General features: G+C 37.8%; 1 pseudogene; it reads right to left on the bottom strand.

The window, feature by feature from the left end:
* Positions 1 to 14,144: 14,144 nt before the first annotated feature.
* Positions 14,145 to 21,335, bottom strand: LOC110805280 (uncharacterized; annotated as a pseudogene).
* Between the last annotated feature and the right edge of the window lie 675 nt (positions 21,336 to 22,010).

Here is a 22,010-nt window from a genome sequence, read left to right as displayed (position 1 = left end):
TGTGAACCAGATAAACAAGTGTGAGTATTACCTTAACTAGCAATAAGGCTCTAATTAAGAAACAAGAACATCGACAATAATTAAACTAATTACCAATTACCAATTACCAATTACCATAAGTCCATAACAAGGCGAAAATAAAATGGAAGAAAAGTAAGAGATTAAATAATGCAAACTAAATGAAATCAAATCTGACGTAACTAAAGCATTAGACCAATTTTATCTGCAATTTTCAAAGCTTAAAGATGGTACAAAAATCAAGCCCATTAATTTAAACTTATACCAAATTAAAAGAAAAAATATAGATCTTTGATTATTCCTTAACAAGTCGACTTACCCGTTTGATCGAAGAAGCTTTAACGCCTGACCAATCAAACCCTTGATACCGCCACCACCGTCGCAGCCACCGGGTCAAATTCCACTTCAATTCTTCTATTTTTAGCAAGAATCTCCAATTTTGTAATGAAAAAAAAGAATTTCAAAGCTGTTGGTAGAGAAGTGAATCAATATTTTGAGTAGTGAGAATTGTAGATGAGAGAGAAAATGTTGGGGGCGAGGGTTTGAGTTCTGATTTTGGAGTTATGTTAGGGTTTTTTTGGGTTGGAAAAAATTGAAGCGCGGATAAAAAAAAATTGGTCCAAATCACCGCGCCTAGTGGGCTAATACACCGCCAAAGAAAATTTGGGCCTTTACTGGCATTTTTAAGAAATGCCACTAGATATGCCGCCTAAAGACATATTATAGTGACATTTAACATGAATGCCGCTAGATAAATGCCGCTAGACTAGTAAATTGTTGTAGTTTTACTATATTCTATCCTCCCTGTTTATTAAATAAAATGAATTGAAATGATGTTACGATGCTAGGGTAACTCGTTACTGAGTGTTCGGCTCACCGTTTTGTTTTCTGTTTTAGGTACTGCTGGGGACCACGGAAACGAGTAGTGGCGAGGATTTCACTATTACAATGTTTACCTAAGTTAATGTTAAGTTGTAACAAGTTTAAGTAAAGATTCTTGATTAAGTTACGTACTTTTATTAAGGATTTAAAAAGGATTATTATGTTAATTTTGGAGTTTAATAGTAATTATTATGATGGTTGCCTTGTAATTCCCAAGAGGGAGTTACGGCATGTAATGTCCCGACCGAATTAGCTAGGTTAATTCAGCTGCTAAGTATTCCTTAATAATTGAATTAGAGGTCGGGGCGTTACAGCTTCTCTCCCTTGAATTAAAAGCAAACGATCGAGGCCTCTTCCAATTTATATAAAATTGCAGATTGTGGTCGGATGTAGGATGTGTATCCTAATAACTTTCTACACCACAACCAGATGTTCATGTGTATCTATTGTAGAGAATGATAGTTTGAAGGATGATTTATTCATTGATATTCACATTAATATATAGTATTACAGCTAGGGTATTATGGTTTACAAGAAAGGCAACTAGAATAATTACATAAGAAAATCTATCCTAGAATCAAGGAGAATAATATATCAAGATTTTTTAACATCGTAATTAGAGAATTAAATCCCAAGAGTAATGCTAAGCATTGACCTGAGTAGGTCAATCCTTATCACTCACCCTCAAAACGGGCAGCCATGAAGAAAGACCAATTTTGCTAAGCAATGTGTTGAAGGTGTGACGTGAGAGTGGCTTGGTGAGAGCATCGGCGAGCTGGTCATTAGTTGAGATGTAAGAAACCCGTAGTTTTCCACATTGGACATTTTCCCGAACAAAGTGATAATCCAAACCAAGATGTTTCATTTTTTAATGGAATTCCGGATTAGCACTAACATATGTAGCACCCGCATTGTCACAATATATCATCGGTGCCGCATTAATTTTGTGACCAAGCTCTTGAAATAGGCTGCTAACCCACATGATTTTAGTTGTGGCATTGGCCACCGCCCTATATTCAGCCTCGGTGGAAGATCGTGCTTGTGTACGTTGTTTCCTTGAAGTCTAAGATCGAAATGGGATTTTTTTTCCAGGTAGACAATGTAGGCTGTTGTAGAAATGTAATCATCTTTGTCACGGGCCCAATCTGCATCTGAGAATGCATGGAGAGTAAGGGGAGAGTCTTTGCGCAAGGTTAGACCCATGTGTGAAGTTCCACTTAAGTAACGAAGTAGGCGATGTAGTGATTGCATGTTGTTGGTCTGTAGGATGTTGCATGTATTGAGCTAACTTATTAACAACATAGGCAACATCCGACCGAGTTAGACAAAGATATGGTAGGTTTCCAATGAGTTGCCGGTATTCCGTTGGGTCAGGGAGAGGCTCCCCATGAAGCGACAAGGAAGGTTGAGTGGCTAGTGGAGTGGCTGCAGGCTTTGCTTCCTCCATGTTGGCTTTACATAAAATTTCAGCAATGTATTATTTTTTACTTAAGAAGAGACCTTAAGGATGGGGCATTACCTCTACTCCTAAAAAGTAGGAGAGATCTTCTAAATACTTTAATATAAAACGAGCAGCAAGAGTGGTGATAAATTGTTCCAAAAATGGAGTATTATTACTTGTCACAATTATATCATCAACATAAACCAACAGGTAAATAACATTACCATTTTTGTGAAAAATGAACAAGGAAGATGTTGATTCCTGGGTTTTGATGATGACAAGCTTACACTCTACTGATTGTTGAAATAAGGATTGACAGGAGCAAGTCACTATAAGCTAGGACAAGTACACAACGAGGCAAGCTGTGAAGCAGCGTGGAAATTAGGTCCAACATCATGAAGAATACAAGTCTAAAGAGTATGGACAGATTGAATCATGGGCCAAGGAGTATGAAGCCCAGCAAGTCAATTAGAGTCCAGAAAGGTATAAGATCAGTAGAAACAAATACAGCTTAGTATGGGAACAGAATATTTCATAGAGTCCTAAATCAGTTTTATTTTATAAAAGATAAGTGTCGATTTACAAAACTGATTTTACTATTTTACTTAAGGTTAAACTCTTAAACGTTTTAAGTTAATTCACAACTCTCAAATCCGTAAGGATTGAGTTTATCTAAACGCGTTTTAAAGATGTTATTTGCGAAAATATATCTTTTGAAAAGAGTCCTAAATTGGTTTGAATTAGAATCTAGGGTAAACTCTTGGTCTCCTATATATACACCTTAAGTTCTCTGCGAAAGTTTTTTGATCAGACTTATTTACATTAACCGGAAGCTTTCAGGTATTACCCTTAAAGTCTTAATCTTTAAAGAGTCTGTTCCTGTTCCCATATAGAGCAGTATTTGTTACGTGGTCTTATATCTAGTATTTAGTATTAAGTTTAAATATTACTTTGTTTCAGTCAAAAGTGTTGAGATATTGTATGATAAGCCTGAGTCAGGCTTACTTGAGCAAGAGAGAAGATCTTACAAGAGATCTGTGAGGAGAAGCAGTTGAGGGACTGTTTCTGTAAGGGAAGGAACAACGAGGGGTTGTTCCTGGTCATCTGTAGTCAGAGGCGACTAACAGATTGTGGCCCGAGTAGATTAGGCTTGTAAAGAAACTGAGTTGTTTTGCCTAATTAGTGAATGTGTTTAAATCCCCAAAGGTGCCGTGGTTTTTTCCTCTCTATTGGGCCTAGAGAGTTTTCCACGCTAAATCTCGCTTGCATATTTTATTGTTTCTGTTCCTAGTAGTTTAATTTTTGTAAAACCGTAAAATATCAATTCACCCCCCCTCTTGAGGAACTCTGTGAAACTAACAGAAGAGTTTGAGATGGTGTTGTTGAACCCCAAGGATATCAAGTGTTGTCATAATTCGGTGTTCCATGCCCTCGGGGCTTGTTTTAGCCCGTAAAGATCCTTGTTTAGCTTACACACGAATGTTGGGTTTTTACACTAGAGGAAAAAACATCATAAGTTGCCCTTAAAATAGGCTTATAAGTTGCCAATTATAAGGGCAACCTATGGCTGGGTCACTTTTGTAAAATTATCAAAAACAAGGGCAACTTATAAGCTTCACATAAGTTGCTCTTTTTGCAAACAAGGGTAACTTTTGAGTTTTTTTTTTTTTTTTAAAAAAAAATCTGCAATATAATTCCTGATATTCTGCAACATAATTTCTTATTTTGCAATATAAAATTCTGCATTATAATTTATAAAATACTGTTTCACCAAACATCAGTTTGACATTCCTCAAAAATGATATAAATTTCAAATTTCCAATAATATTACCGAATTAATTCAAATGTAATTAATTAAATCGATAAATAACAAAATAATGTAAGAGTAACGGATAACTACAAGCCTGCTCTATTTATTACATTGAGGGTATTTCACAATCGTTGAAGTAAGTAGCCCACTTTGTCTCGAACTTCATCCAACTCCTCTTTGATAAAGGGCCCTCCCTTGGAGTTTTGAAAACCTTTAAAAGAACAACGTATACGTACATGCAAACCAATAAATTAAATTAAGTTTCATATGCGAAAACAGAAATTATATTGGTCGCGAAAACAACTTTCTGAGTGTACTAAGATTCATTTCAAGTTCTTTATGCACATCTAAGGCTCATTTGGCTTGATATAGATCATATTTGGCCAAAAATGGCATTTTCGATCCCAAATATCAACAAATGAACCTAAGGACACTTTCTAAATCTTTTTCATGTTTCATATGATTAGTTATATTTTTATAAGACTTATTTCAAGTTCGTTATGCACGCCTATGGGTCATTTGGGTCGATATAGGTCATTTATGGCCAAAAGTGGCATTTTCGATCCCAACTACCAACAAACGAACCTATTTCCACATTCTAACCCTTTTTCATGATTCATATGATTAGTTATATGTTTATAAGACTCATTTCAAGTTCGTTATGCACGCCTATGGTTCATTTGGGTCGATATAGGTCATTTATGGTAAAAAAATGGCATTTTCGATCCTAACTATCAACAAATGAACTTATATTCAAAGTCTAAACTTTTTTCATGATTCATATGATCAGTTATATGTTTATAAGACTCATTTCAAGTTCGTTCTGCACACCTATGGGTCATTTGGGCCGATATAGGTAATTTGTGGCCAACTCGAAGAGGGATACTCAACACAACGACCTCCAATGTTTAGTGGCAAATACTATTCATACTGGAGAAACAGGATGGAGATCTTTATCAAGGCTGAGAACTATCAAGTATGGAGAGTCATTGAAGTTGGAGACTTCCAAGTCACTAAGCTAAACACCTCTGGTGAAACCGTTCCTAAACCGATTGCTGAATTTGACAAAGCCGACTATGAAAAGCTCGAGCTTAATGCCATGGCTGTCAAAATTCTTCACTGTGGACTAGGTCCAAACGAGCACAATAGAGTAATGGGATGCAAGAATGCGAAGCAAATTTGGGATCTGCTCCAAGTCACTCATGAAGGAACAAACGAAGTCAAAAGATCAAAGATTGATCTTTTAATGCACCAGTATGAGTTGTTCACCATGAAACCTTCTGAAACAATTCAAGACATGATCACCCGCTTCACTAACATCATCAATGAATTGAACTCTCTTGGCAAAATCATAACCCCTGAGGAACAAGTTAGAAAAGTTCTAAGAAGTCTTCCACAGGATCCCTGGATGGCCAAGGTAACTGCCCTTCAGGAAACTAAAGACTTCACCAAGTTTAACCTGGAACAACTAGCTGGATCCCTCCTGACTCATGAACTGCAACTAAATGCACGACCTTCAGAGAATAACAAAAATATGGCTCTTGCTCTAAAAACTGAAAATGATGAAAACTCTGAAGAGGATGAGGAAACGGCTCTATTTGCTAGGAGATTCAGAAGAATGTTCAGGAACTATAAAGATGGAGATCACCGAGGGAAACCTAACCGAAAATTCTCCAAAACTGATACTGGATGCCATAAGTGTGGAAACTTGGAACATCGCATTAGGGAATGTCCTCTCTAGGATCAAGAACGAGGAAAAGGAAAGGAAACAACCAGAGACAGATTCAAAGATAACAGGAACTCATTCTCCAAAACTGAGGTGAGAAAGGCCATGATTGCAGCATGGGGAGACACTTCTTCGGATGAGGAACAGGAACAACCCAACGAAGAAACTGCTCACCTGTGCCTTGTAGCTGAACATGAAGAAGATGGATCTGACTCAGAATCTGAAAAATTCCAGGCAAGTCTCTCTCAAATTAAAAATAAACTTCAATCTCTTTCCAAATTAGAATTGTTTGACCTACTTTCCTGTCTCACTAGTGATTATGAGGATCTACTGAAAGAAAAGTTACTCTGATAAAGAACATCAGACCACCATAAAAGAACTTAGTAATGAGCTAGAATGGACAAAAAATACTAACATAGATATAGACAAACGGTTCTTTAACCTCCTTGATCAGAACCTCCACATAAAAGAAATCTGTGAAGCCTTACGAAGTGAAAACATCTGGCTAAAACAAGAACTGATTGATCTAGAAGTAACCAAGACTAAAAGCCTTTACAAAGATGAACTAGAAAGAACTCAACTGGAACTAGTCAAGATTCACCAAGAAAAGACCAAACTAGAAGATGAACTAGCTAGAAAGACTAGACACAGAATAGAAGGAACACCTAAATGGATAGAAGAAGCTAGAATCAAACGCACAGAAGGACTAGGTTTCAACTATAAGAAACGTCAACCTAGGAAGACTAGAGTAGATCTCTATAGTGACATAGTATGCTCCTTCTGTGGTCTAATTGGTCACTACAGAATCTCATGTCCCAAAAACCAAAGAAGCTTGGAAAAGAACATAGAACACAACAGAACTAAATGGGTAAAGAAAAGCGATTTGATTCCAAGCAAGGAACCCAAGCTATGCTGGGTTCCTAAAAACTCTAACTAAAAATCTCATGCAGGTCGAAGTGAGGGGGAACAACTCATGGTACCTAGACAGCGGTTGTTCCAAGCACATGACAGGAGACAGAAACAGATTTCTCTCACTCACGACCTATGAAGGTGGAACTGTGACTTTTGGCGATAATAAAAAGGGTAACATCATTGGGATTGGTAAGGTCGGTAAGTCAAAGTCTCACTCCATCGATAATGTATTTTTAGTTGAAGGTCTAGGACATAGCTTATTAAGCATTTCTCAATTCTGTGACAAAGGAAATTATGCTAAATTCTTCTCGAATAAATGTATGATTATCAACACTAACACTGATACAGTGATCTTAGAGGGACAGAGGAAAGGGAACACCTATGTGGTTAATCTTAACTCTGTTCCTCACTCCAATCTGACCTGTCTCAGTCTTATTGAAGATGATCCATTATTGTGGCATAAAAGATTTGGTCATGCTAGTTTCTCTCTAATGAACAAGTTGAATTCAAAAAATTTAGTCACAGGTCTTCCGAATACCAAGTTCGCAAAATTATCAGTGTGTGATGCCTGTATCAAAGGAAAACAAGTAAGGACTTCTTTCAAGTCAAAGGGAATAATCAGTACAACAAGACCACTAGAGATGATCCACATGGACTTATGTGGACCAATGAGAACTCAAAGCAGAAGTGGAAAAAGATATGTGCTTGTAATTGTAGATGACTTCTCAAGATACACATGGGTAATCTTCCTAGCCAGCAAGGAAGAAACATTTGAAGAATTCGTAGCATTTGCCTCTAGGGTCCAACGACAAAGCAATCACAAACTGGTCCACATCAGATCAGATCATGGTACTGAATTCCAAAACAAGAAATTTGATGACCTATGCAAAGAATCAGGAATAGATCATAACTTCTCTACACCTAGAACTCCTCAACAGAATGGTGTGGTAGAAAGAAAGAATCGAACTCTTGAAGACATGACAAGGACAATGCTGATTGCTAGTGGACTTCCAAAAAGTTTCTGGGCCGAAGCTCTAAACACAGCATGCTATGTGCTCAATCGAGTGTTGATTAGAGCAATCAAAAACAAAACCCCATATGAATTATATAGAGGAAGAAAACCCTCCATAACACATCTCAGAATCTTTGGATGCAAGTGTTTCGTCCACAACAATGGAAAGGACCAACTGGGAAAATTTGATGCACGAAGTGATGAAGCTATATTCTTGGGATACGCTTCGAACAGCAAAGCATATCGAGTATTCAACAAAAGGACCATGTGCATGGAAGAAAGCATACATATTATATTTGATGAAACTGACTCCCAATACTCTGTTACAGGTACAACTCCTGAAGGAAATTTCGAACTAGGACTCACAAGAAAAACTGAAGACGAAGAAGTAAGAAGGACTTCTCAAATAGAAGAACAGACACAGGATGTTGAAACACCTGAAGGAGGAACAGTTGAAGTAGAACAAACACAAAATGAGGATCATACAGAACCAAATGCTCAAACAGAACAGCGTGCCGAAGAAGCCTCTACACCATTCCAACCCAGACCTTGGAAACATCAAAGCTCACATCCACTTGACCAAATAATTAGTGATCTTGGACGAGGAACAACAACGAGATCACAACTTAAAAACTTTTGTGCTTTTTATGCTTATTTATCAATGATTGAACCTAAAAATTATAAAGAGGCACTAACTGACTCTGATTGGATCATTGCCATGCAGGAGGAACTCAATGAATTCGAAAGAAATAAGGTATGGCATCTTGAGCCCACACCTTCAGCCAACAGAGTAATAGGCCTAAAGTGGGTATTTAGAAACAAACAAGACGAGCATGCAACCATCACTAGGAACAAAGCCAGATTGGTGGTCAAAGGGTACAATCAGCAAGAAGGGATAGATTTTAAAGAGACCTTTGCTCCAGTTGCCAGAATGGAAGCAATACGTATACTTATAGCGTTCGCATCATACATGGGGTTCAAACTCTATCAAATGGATGTAAAATGTGCGTTCCTAAACGGACATCTCAAGGAAGAAGTCTACGTGGAACAACCACAAGGATTTGAAGATCCAGAATACCCCTCACATGTGTACAAGCTGGACAAAGCACTATATGGATTAAAACAAGCTCCAAGAGCATGGTATGAACGACTTTCTCACTTCCTACTAGACAATAAATTCAATCGAGGTAAAGTTGATAGAACCCTGTTCCTTAAGTCAAGAAAAACAGATATACTAATAGTTCAAATTTATGTTGATGATATTATATTTGGTGCTACTAACGAAGATCTTTGCAAGGAATTCTCAAGCTTAATGCAACAAGAATTTCAAATGAGCATGATGGGAGAACTTAACTTCGTCCTAGGTCTTCAAATCAAACAAACGGAATAAGGCATCATGATACATCAACAGAAATACATAAAGGACCTCATCAAGAAATATGGAATGGAGTCTGCTAAAAGCAACCACACACCAATGGGAACAACTACAAGACTAGATGAGGATCAAGAAGGTAAAAGTGTTGATCAAACAAGATACAGAGGTATGATAGGCTCTTTACTTTATCTCACAGCAAGCAGACCAGACATTGCATTCAGTGTAGGTGTCTGTGCCCGCTTTCAATCTAATCCAAAGGAATCCCATCTCACAGCAGTCAAAAGAATTCTAAGATACCTAAAAGGAACAGATGACTTATGCCTATGGTACCCTAACTATGATCACTTTGATCTCAAAGGATATACAGATGCTGACTATGCAGGTGATTTAGTAAACAGAAAAAGCACATCAGGGATGGTGCAGTTCCTAGGAGTATGTGCAGTCTCCTGGGCTTCCAAGAAACAAAACACCGTGGCATTATCCACAACAGAAGCCGAATATGTAGCTGCTGCTTCATGTTGTTCCCAAATGTTATGGATCAAGCAACAACTTAGAGACTTTGGTATGAAATTAAAATGTGTTCCTATCCTGTGTGACAACACTAGTGCTATCTGCATATCAAAAGATCCAGTCCACCACTCAAGAGTCAAACACATTCACATTCGTCATCACTTTCTAAAATACTATGTGGAAAAGGAACTGGTCAAACTTGAATTCTGTCCCACAGAAGATCAAATAGCTGACATCTTGACCAAACCACTTAACCGGGACAGACACGACAAGCTAAGGTTAGAACTTGGTATGATACGAATACAATGATAACTGTTGCCCTTACTTACTTTCTAACTTCACTGGATATCACAAAAAAAAAAAAAAAAAAAAAAAAAAAAAAAAAAATTATTTATATTTTTATTACGATTTTTCCTTGTTTTTATTTATAAAACTTTTCTTCATGAATGGACTAACCATCAGACTCAGATTGCAAAATCCAGCTGTGTGCATTACCACAACCACGTCTGCACACTATTAAGGTAATCGCACTTGTTTCCAATACTTGCTTTCAATTCGAGGTCTAAGTGGGAATACTAAAAATGAATGGAAAGCATTTAATTTGATTCATCGAATCTTACAAAACCCGGTGCATGCATTACTATTCCATTTTTTTCGCTCAAACACGCTTCCCACACTCCGATTCCCAACACCAAAACTCTTCCCATTCCAATCATTCCGCCTATAAAATTCTCAGAACATCCCCTCCTTCTTATCAAATCCCCAATTTTAAAATTCAAAATTCACTTATCTCTCCTAGTAAATCGCAACAGCCTTCCCTATAAAATCATGACCCTCTACAAACTTCAATTCCCAAACCCTACAAATTCATCTTCTCCTTCTACACCCATCATCACCGTCATACCTCTTCAAACCATTCATCCAGAAACAATGCCTCCCAAACAACCAACTCCCAAACCACCAGCCACAAAATCAACTGCAAAACTCACCACCAAACGAAAGCTGGTCTTGAAGAAGGAAGTCGCTGCTTTGACTCAGGGGGAACCTCATCTTCCAGCTGAGAAGAAGGTAAAACTCGAACCCACAAAATTTTTCTATTTTCCCCCCGATCGTATGCTCCCTGGTCTTAGCATAGATTTTGGTTGGTGTCGGGAAATAGGGTTTGTATAGTTGTTGGAGTCGATCGAGTCTCAAGGTTGGACTTATCTTTTTGAGGTTTGTTCTAAAGCTTGCATGTATCCAGAAGCAATGGGGGAATTTTGCTCAAACTTTGTCAATCAAAAGGGGGTTTGTAGTTCTGAAGTTAATGGGAAGCAATTTAGCTTCGATGCTGAGAAATTAGGGTCTTGGTTCAAAGTCCCTGTGTTAGGAGAGGAAGTCTATCACAAGGGTAAGGGTCCAATTGAGCTCGGGGGTGCAACAATGAAGGAAGTTTACTCTTATTTTGGTGGTCAAGGGAAGCACCCAAAAGCTTTCAACCAGTCTGTCCTCACTCCTTTTCAAAAGGTCATTTTTAATGTGGTACGAAGGGGTATTGTTCCGCGTCATGACAAACGTGCTTTGGCAAGCAGGTTAGATCTGATCTACATCTTTCTCCTAGAATCTCAGCGTCAAATAAACTTTCCAGTCGTTTTTATCTCCCATCTCACTCACTCCGTCTCCCAGAACAATATGATTGGGTATGGGTCTCTTCTTACCTTCATCATGAGAAAGGTTGGGGTTGACCTTACTCGTTACACAGCTGAACCTCTTACTCCTGCCCATATCCTTAACAAAGCTTGCTTGAATGGGATTAGCCTGAGTGTAGTTGATGGAGTCGTCTGTGTTGGTAAGACGAATGTGGGAGATACTACACCTCAGGAGGAAGAGGGAGAAGAAGATGTCGATGATGAGGAGGACTTTTCTGAGGAAGAGGGAGAGGTAGCCTTTCCCTGTCAAGACGAAGAGGGTCAATCTGAGGATGTGTCTCACAATGCGGGACCAAAACAACAAAGTCCAAAACCATCTGCCTCACCTGCTCAACAACCTCATCTCTCCCCTGTGTCCACTCAGCCTATTCGCCGTAGCAGCCGTCTCGCCAGTTCCTCCAAGGGCGCACCTCCGGTGTACCGGGTTGAGGATTCTGACTCGGACAAGGAAGGGGAAACTCAGTCTGCCGCTCCCTCACCAGACGGCTCAATTCAGCTCCTAATGACCAAGGTAGATCAACTGCAGCTAGACAATATTGTTCTGATGTCTGCTGTCACATCTTTACAGGAGCTGATACACAAGATGCAGCAGGACCAGGCTGAGTTCTTCAATGACATGACGGAGCGCCTAGCTGACATGGTGATAGAAGAGGTGGCTCCTGCTGATGATGATGCACCCCAACCCTGACCCTGCTAAAACCAGATCTTCCCCCACCCCCTATAATTCTGCTATCTCAAAAACAATTTCATCTCTGTTTGCTCTCTAAACAATTTTTTTTGGTTGGTTTTGATGCGCCAAGTTTATGACTAATGATCATTAGTGCGCTTTTCCTACGTTCTGATAGTTGACCCACATTGACTTGTAGAATTGGTTGCTTGTATTTTGCTCTTTGTTGCGTTTTGCTTGTTTTGCTTGCAGGGGTGCGGTCAAACTCGTTGACCGACTTGAGCTGCATGATGTCAATCTGCTTGGAAGGGTAACATAATTCACATATGTTCTTTCCTCTCCGTCGAGAAACCGTTTTTCCCTAGCACCCTTTTTGATAATTCAAAAGGGGGAAGATATTAAGAGGGGCAACATGTGTTCAAAACTATTGGTGTCTATACATAGGTTCGACACCTCAGTGACTCTTCTGTACCTGGCTAAGGTTGATCTTGGTACTTGACTGTCAGGTTACATGTTCCATTCCTCAGTCATTCTTATATATTCTAATTTTATTAAGCTGTAAGGTTGTCATCATCAAAAAGGGGGAAATTGTTGATTCCTGGGTTTTGATGATGACAAGCTTACACTCTACTGATTGTTGAAATAAGGATTGACATGAGCAAGTCACTATAAGCTAGGACAAGTACACAACGAGGCAAGCTGTGAAGCAGCGTGGAAATTAAGTCCAACATCATGAAGAATACAAGTCTAAAGAGTATGGACAGATTGAATCATGGGCCAAGGAGTATGAAGCCCAGCAAGTCAATTAGAGTCCAGAAAGGTATAAGATCAGTAGAAACAAATACAGCTTAGTATGGGAACAGAATATTTCATAGAGTCCTAAATCAGTTTTATTTTATAAAAGATAAGTGTCAATTTACAAAACTGATTTTACTATTTTACTTAAGGTTAAACTCTTAAACGTTTTAAGTTAATTCACAACTCTCAAATCCGTAAGGATTGAGTTTATCTAAACGCGTTTTAAAGATGTTATTTGCGAAAATATATCTTTTGAAAAGAGTCCTAAATTGGTTTGAATTAGAATCTAGGGTAAACTCTTGGTCTCCTATATATACACCTTAAGTTCTCTGCGAAAGTTTTTTGATCAGACTTATTTACATTAACCGGAAGCTTTCAGGTATTACCCTTAAAGTCTTAATCTTTAAAGAGTCTGTTCCTGTTCCCATATAGAGCAGTATTTGTTACGTGGTCTTATATCTAGTATTTAGTATTAAGTTTAAATATTACTTTGTTTCAGTCAAAAGTGTTGAGATATTGTATGATAAGCCTGAGTCAGGCTTACTTGAGCAAGAGAGAAGATCTTACAAGAGATCTGTGAGGAGAAGCAGTTGAGGGACTGTTTCTGTAAGGGAAGGAACAACGAGGGGTTGTTCCTGGTCATCTGTAGTCAGAGGCGACAAACAGATTGTGGCCCGAGTAGATTAGGCTTGTAAAGAAACTGAGTTGTTTTGCCTAATTAGTGAATGTGTTTAAGTCCCCAAAGGGGCCGTGGTTTTTTCCTCTCTATTGGGCCTAGAGAGTTTTCCACGCTAAATCTCGCTTGCATATTTTATTGTTTCTGTTCCTAGTAGTTTAATTTTTGTAAAACCGTAAAATATCAATTCACCCCCCCCTCTTGAGGAACTCTGTGAAACTAACAGAAGAGTTTGAGATGGTGTTGTTGAACCCCAAGGATATCAAGTGTTGTCATAATTCGGTGTTCCATGCCCTCGGGGCTTGTTTTAGCCCGTAAAGATCCTTGTTTAGCTTACACACGAATGTTGGGTTTTTACACTAGAGGAAAAAACATCATAAGTTGCCCTTAAAATAGGCTTATAAGTTGCCAATTATAAGGGCAACCTATGGCTGGGTCACTTTTGTAAAATTATCAAAAACAAGGGCAACTTATAAGCTTCACATAAGTTGCTCTTTTTGCAAACAAGGGTAACTTTTGAGTTTTTTTTTTTTTTTTTAAAAAAAATCTGCAATATAATTCCTGATATTCTGCAACATAATTTCTTATTTTGCAATATAAAATTCTGCATTATAATTTATAAAATACTGTTTCACCAAACATCAGTTTGACATTCCTCAAAAATGATATAAATTTCAAATTTCCAATAATATTACCGAATTAATTCAAATGTAATTAATTAAATCGATAAATAACAAAATAATGTAAGAGTAACGGATAACTACAAGCCTGCTCTATTTATTACATTGAGGGTATTTCACAATCGTTGAAGTAAGTAGCCCACTTTGTCTCGAACTTCATCCAACTCCTCTTTGATAAAGGGCCCTCCCTTGGAGTTTTGAAAACCTTTAAAAGAACAACGTATACGTACATGCAAACCAATAAATTAAATTAAGTTTCATATGCGAAAACAGAAATTATATTGGTCGCGAAAACAACTTTCTGAGTGTACTAAGATTCATTTCAAGTTCTTTATGCACATCTAAGGCTCATTTGGCTTGATATAGATCATATTTGGCCAAAAATGGCATTTTCGATCCCAAATATCAACAAATGAACCTAAGGACACTTTCTAAATCTTTTTCATGTTTCATATGATTAGTTATATTTTTATAAGACTTATTTCAAGTTCGTTATGCACGCCTATGGGTCATTTGGGTCGATATAGGTCATTTATGGCCAAAAGTGGCATTTTCGATCCCAACTACCAACAAACGAACCTATTTCCACATTCTAACCCTTTTTCATGATTCATATGATTAGTTATATGTTTATAAGACTCATTTCAAGTTCGTTATGCACGCCTATGGTTCATTTGGGTCGATATAGGTCATTTATGGTAAAAAATGGCATTTTCGATCCTAACTATCAACAAATGAACTTATATTCAAAGTCTAAACTTTTTTCATGATTCATATGATCAGTTATATGTTTATAAGACTCATTTCAAGTTCGTTCTGCACACCTATGGGTCATTTGGGCCGATATAGGTAATTTGTGGCCAAAAATGGCATTTTCGATCCCAACTACCAACAAACGAACCTATTTCCATATTATAAAGGTTTTTAATTATTTATATGATTAGTTATATGATTATAAGACTCATTTCAAGTTCGTTATGCACGTCTATGAGTCATTTGGGTCGATATAGATCATTTGTGGCCAAAAATGGCATTTTCGATCCCAACTACCAACAAACGAACTTATATTCAAATTCTACACATTTTTCATGATTCATATGATGTTTATATGTTTATAAGACTCATTTCAAGTTCGTTATGCACGCCTATGGGTCATTTGGGTCGATATAAGTCACTTATGGCCAAAAATGGCATTTTCGATCCCAACTACCAACAAACGAACCTATTTCCACATTCTAATCCTTTTTCATGACTCATATGATTATTTATATAATTATGAAACTCATTTCAAGTTCGTTATGCTTATATCTACATTACAATAACTTATATCTTAATCCAAATTGTTTATATTGAAACTTCATTTGGACAACTTTCTTGTTACCTAAAGAAAATAATCATAAAGCCTAAGTATAGAGAGTATTGGATTCAAATAAGGGCTAGTAAATTCAACTCACAGCATGGGTTCAGATTAATTCAAATAAGTTTATGGTTTTCACGTGAAACTAACAGGTCCTAAGGCAATATTTTTCCAGACTGCAAGACAGCATAATGAAACAATTAAAATATATGCTTATACCAAAAAAAATTCAAGGCAGTTCATGAAATTTTCTATCTCCCAGTCTTCTTGTCCATAACGAGATTATGATGAAAAACTAGAAAGGCTATGGAAACTTACAAATTCGATGAATGCTTGATTTTTATTGGCCCCAACATTGCACTTTGTATTGACAACCTTACCAAAAGGCTTCCCCAATTCAATCAGCTCCTCCTTAGTGCATTCCCATGGCAAGTTTCTCAAATGAAGCACCTTCGATGGAGGTTGGGTGTAACGGAACTGTGGCTGACTCGACACAGAAGCCATTACGCAAGCAGCCCCAAACCGAGGCAGCCAAGAAAATCCTGCAATACAAGGTTAAAAAAAAGCTGAATATTCCATGTGAAATCAATCATCCACCAAGGTTACTAAATATCAAAGTTCTGCAATCGACAAAATAGTACGTACTTGGATCAGCTTGAACAACAGGAAACGGGGGGCCTACAGCTGGTAAAGTCTCTTCTTGCTTTGGCTGATCATCTTTTACAACTATAGCAGCAGAAGATACTTCGGTATCAATGGATGAAATCTTGCCCGGTAAATGAGAAGGTGATTGTGAATGATCTGCATGGTTCGCATTTGGTGCAGTAGAAACTGCATCTTGATCACTGCACAAAGTTTGAGATAACAAAAGAAATTTAGAGCCAGAGGGATAAAAGCTCAATAAGCTTCACAAGCCATCTTATTTAAAAGATGCAAAAAACACACATCCACAAGTAAAAAGACAAATATTAATAAACATGCAATATAAACATCCAGAGACCACCAAGTTCTCCAATTTCAAGATCTCGGTTTCCATGTTTAAAATGAGAATGTTATCTCTCAGATACAAAAAATCACTCAAATGTTGCAACTTAACTTTCATAATCTTGAGATGTTTATTCTCAACGGTATTATCAATTTGGATATCAAAACAGTCATCAGCAAGTTCATGTTAAAATAGGATACTCCGTATTTAATATGAGAAAACATAAAACCCTAACGACTTGAAGTACACTGACCATAAAGAAAGCTCGCTGATAGGTTCCTCGTGAACTGAATCGGTAACAGGTTAAAGCTCCCATTGCTTTCACCGTCTACTACACAGTTCTCCCCGACCCCAAAACTTGCATCAAGGCCTCCAAAGCTTAATACATTCTTTATGGCATCAGGGACTTGGATATGCTGCGGTATGATGACATGTTGACCATCAGAAAATTTCAACTTCTCAAGCTTTGTGGTTGCATTGTTCACACCTGAGATATTTAGAATGACTTATTTAGAAACTCCTTAAACCAAAACCATTATAGTGTCATCACCACACCATGTCTACCATCAGATCTCGTTTGTGAGCCAAGCAATGCCATTTAAAACATGGGAAAGTGTTTTTTTCTTCTGTCAACAGGGGTTTGGGGAAGAGTAAAGATGAAAACTACCCATTTGCTGATCTTGTTGCAGCATGAGCAAATTCACGACTCAGATTATTTATCAAGTGATCAGCAGAAACACAGTTTAAAATCATGGTATGCAAGCATCCAAAACAGGCCAAACATGGCTTTAAAACAAACATTCAACTCTCATGCAGTCAGGCAAGCGTAAGAAAAACATGGTACCAAAGTCCTATTCTTAAATACAGAAAAAGTAAAGAGATGAGAAAAGAAACCACATCACATCATAAAATATTATGTAGAAATGGATGTCTTCAAGCAGTCAAGCTTAACAACTAGCTTCGTAAAGGAAATGCATAATCTCGGAAGGCTGGAATCAAGGAGAGCAGCATCAAGTGCAGACTGAGCAGGGGTGCTCACACTATTATGATTTGCCTAGAGGGCAGGGTCAAAAAATAATTCACGGCCCACAGACCAAAGCTTTTCATATGTGAATGGCGATTAAGCTGTGAGAAAGCATGAGATATGTTGCAGTTTCTTAACATCATCCAGAAAACATAACTGCATTGAAACACTGACTCAATAATTGTTATAAAAAGCATGCAACAGATGACTTCATCTCCATCTAAATACAAACTTAAAAGTCACAGTTATAAATTGTAACAGTTGGATGTGCTCAAGTACCTCCCAATGGGTCAATACCTCGTGGTGAGGAAGGCTTGACAATTGTAACAATGTCGGAAACATGACTCTTTTCAGATACAAGGAATTCACCGGAGATCTTTGGATGTTCAACTACTACAAGTTCTAACGGCTTCTTTTCACTTGTAGATGAAGATACCTGAGAGCTGACCACATTTTGAGGTCCATTCTGGTTCAAATGACTATCGCTTACAGATTCAGTGGTACCAAGAACTATATCAACAGGAACAGGAGACCTTGTTTCAGCAGACGCATGTTGAACTTGCACTTCACATTTGATAGAGCCAACTGCAGTAACCCGCGAATCACATGGGGACACCAGCATAGGATTTGAAGTAGAGGGTGCATTTTCAGCACTAGCCTTGGGCACTATGCTACCTGTATTGTCTGCACTAGCAACATTTTTTTTGTTGGGTGGGTAGGTTTTACATACTCTAGATGACTGGACACTACGGCCACCACTGAGGCTACCATTAGGAAGCTCTAGTGGCCCATCCACGACGGTGGAAGAAGACCTGCAACGTTGCCACAAATTATTAAAAAAATGATTGAAAATTGAAAAGGATTACTTACAGGGTAAAAAAAACAATCAAGTTGTGTCCCTAAGGAGTACTGTCTGGAAAGTCTAAAAGTTATTTACTTTTCTAGATTACGTGGTTGAACAGAATCTGTTTCTTTGGAAATAGGCACAGTAGAGTGCTTGAAACCTCTTCCTCTACTCTCGTCTACTCCATTCTCCTTACGCATTGCAGCTGTCCTCTGACCCCATGCATCTAGCATTAACAGAAAAGAAGCAAGGAGACAATAGCATCCAAGCATAGACCATAAGGTTGAGAAGAAATAAGGTATTACATTTAAATCATCAACTTGTAAATATACAAGTGTAAGCAATATTAACTAGATAAATATACATTTAGCTTCTCTTTACGAAACATTTCTGTTAGATTAATTAATCATTATCAAGGATGATGTAAGAAAGCTTGCAATTCTCTTTAAATGGAGTAACAAAACTAACAAAGAGAAGACGGAGACTGAGATGATAAATAAATATTTTAAAAAAATTAAACAAAATGGATAACCACTAGCACAGTAGCACCTGGAAGGGCTGGGAGTCTGAGGTAGAAATAATTCCAGAAACTATAAATTGGAAGCAAAAACAGCCTAAGATCCTGCATATGTACTGGCGTGCGCATCAAAAAATGCAGTAGACCTAACCTAGCATGGTTAATCTAGAGAATTTCATTTAGTGACTAAAAATAGGTTATAAAAGTATAGTAGACCATCATTCATCAAGTTGGTTTGGAGGACAGTGTTGGAGTTTATAACGGATCTGAGTGTCCAAGTGCACCTATTCGAATAATGCAGATTTACTAGTGTGTGCATAACCACTAATGAGCTTCTACTTTAGATTGGAGCAAATATAAAATATGGATAAACCAGAACATGACATAAAAATAGAAATACCATTAGAAGTGTACTGTGAAAAGGAGTTCCCTCGAGCATTCCTATTTCCTCTCCCTTGATGACTAGGTTTCAACCTAGACTCTTCTCCTGGTGTGCTCTTCACTGTCTGCAACGATACATTTGGAAAACTCTCAAGATTAGTAGGAAATAGTAAAAGTATGTATAAAGCATCTGCAAGAATCACATATATTGTACTAAGATGAATGCCCTTTTTCTTAAGTAGCACCGTGAAGATCAATTTCACACAGACTTAGGTCCATTTGATCTGTGTTATAACAACTCAACAACATCAATTAGACACCAATTATTTTGTGAAGTGCAATCCCTAAGCATTGATTTGGTATATTTTCATTAAGGGGTCCTCAAGTGCAAGTGTATGCAGAATACTAAACAGCTAAACTATGACCACAACAAAGCATGGTGGAAGTAAACAGGATTAGCTACTAAACGCAATAGATGACCTATCCATCAGGCTAATCAGGGTAATAAATCTCAACCACATTACTGCATCACAGATATATTGTAAGGTTTTTGTTTTTCAGCTTAACGTAAGGTTGGATAGTTGTTTACTAATGGTGGCCAAATCTGAAACTTAAAACACTGATATGCATTGAGAAAATAGATCTCCCGATTATGACAAAACTTTTAGAGCTTCTGCCTCATATGACTATATGAGTTGCAATACAGTGAGTAATCTAAGTATACTCGAATAAACTAGCACAAGCTGTACTACATGTCATGGATGTATAAATACCTCCTTTCTCTTATCCCGCTTGCTTTTAACCTCATGAAACGTATCTGCATAACCAATAGATAGTTACATTCACTTGCTAATAAGTTTGCCCATCCTCATAAATTTCAAAAGCCGCAAAATATTTCATGAACTAGGAGCACAAGGCAGCAACACCCTTGTTTAAGAATACCTCAAAAGCTTCCTTGAGAGCCTACAGATCAGCAATAAGTTAGCTCAAAACAACACCAGGAACCACAACCCACAAATTAATTTTCAAAAAGCCAACCTTGTGAAAGATGGTATAGCTGTTGAAGCAATCTGTGACATAGGTCATAAATTTGTCATGCAACTCAATCACTTTCCTAACGAAGACCTAATAGGAAAGGAAAACAAGTCAAGACAAATATCCTATTCCAAATTACATATGAAGGTAAGACCCACCTGCTCATGTGAACCACCGCCAGCATTTTCAGCCTGCTAGGGACATAGTGTTAGCAATAAACGGAACATTAAAAGACCGACAAATATATGCTCCAGAAAAGTAACAAATGAATGAGCATAATTTCATCAATCCATATTCCTAAGAATGCAAACATTTAAGAAGAAAAATATTCTAAACGTATACTAGCCATTTCCCACATTTTTTAGATAGTTGTCAAATTTCAATCAAGATAAAACAGAAATGATTACAAACTATCAATATATTACAACTCACAAATTCACAAATCATAATTCACAAATTATCAATACATTAAAACTCACAAATTCACAAATCACAATTCAAATTTTCAATTATTATCAATAGTTAAAAATTTATATGTTTAATAATTACAAACAAATCGACAATACCTCAAGGGTAACGGTTGATGTCTTGCTGAATCGGGCTTCCTCAATCCTCGGTGCTCGGCTCCTCCTCTTCCTCGGTGTTCTGCTCGACGGTGCTCGACTGCTGAATCGAGATTCAACGGTGCTCGGCTAGAATTTAAATGATGAAAACAGTGGCTCCTCCTCTTCCTCGGTGCTCGACGCCTCGACTGCTAACGGCTCGCCTGCTCGGTGACTACTGACTCGGTTCCTCTTCCTCGCGAATCGTCGGTGAATCGCTTTCTCTTCCTCGAACTCGACTGCTCGGATCGCTGGTGGCTGCGGCCTGCGGTGGCTGCGGCGAAGAGAGGGAGGGAGTAGGGAGATGGTTTGAAGGGTGAGAGACGTACGTTGGTTGCAGGGAGGAGAGGCAGTGTTGGTTTTTTTTTTAGTTCCTAGGTTAAAGGTTGCGTTTGTTTGGAAGGAAAAGTTTAGATTTTAATTATTAATTTTTTTAAAATTTTTTTTGTGCTTAAAGGTTGCACTTGTTTAATAAGGGCAACCTTTGATGAGCAACCTATAAGGATTTTTCCTCTAGTGTTAGGGTCAGTATATCCCGGTGGTTGAGTGTAGACATCATAAGTGAGAGTCCCTTGAAGTAAAGCATTGTTTATGTTAAGTTGTCGGAGGGGCCAGCTGTGGCTTATATAATTACCGCAAGAGAAAGGACCAGTCGGACCGTGGCCTGTTTGACTACGGGGCTAAAAGTTTCACCATAGTCAACGATCAGGAGTTGATTAAAGTCGTGCGATATAACGAGCTTTATATTGTATAAGGTTTCCATCTTTGTCCTTCTTGATATGGAAAATCCATTTGCACCCAACCACATTTTGAGATGAAGAGGAAGGAACAAGATCCCAAGTTTTATTTTTCACAAAAGCTTTAATTTCTTCATCAATGGCAGCCCTTTAAATAGGACTTTTCAAAACTTTGGTGATGTTTTTAGGAACCGCAACCACATTATCTTGGGCATTTAAGTTGAGTTTGTCGATCGGTTTCTGAATTCCATGTTGGAGATGGGTAGAAATTTTGTGAGGTGGTGGAGGTGTAGGTGAGTCTTGAGTATTATTAGGTGTGGAGGTATGAGTAGA

The sequence above is a fragment of the Spinacia oleracea genome, chromosome 6 (genome assembly GCF_020520425.1).
Source record: "Spinacia oleracea cultivar Varoflay chromosome 6, BTI_SOV_V1, whole genome shotgun sequence".
Taxonomy (NCBI): Eukaryota; Viridiplantae; Streptophyta; class Magnoliopsida; order Caryophyllales; family Amaranthaceae; genus Spinacia; species Spinacia oleracea.
This window is presented reverse-complemented; position numbering and strand designations above follow the sequence as displayed.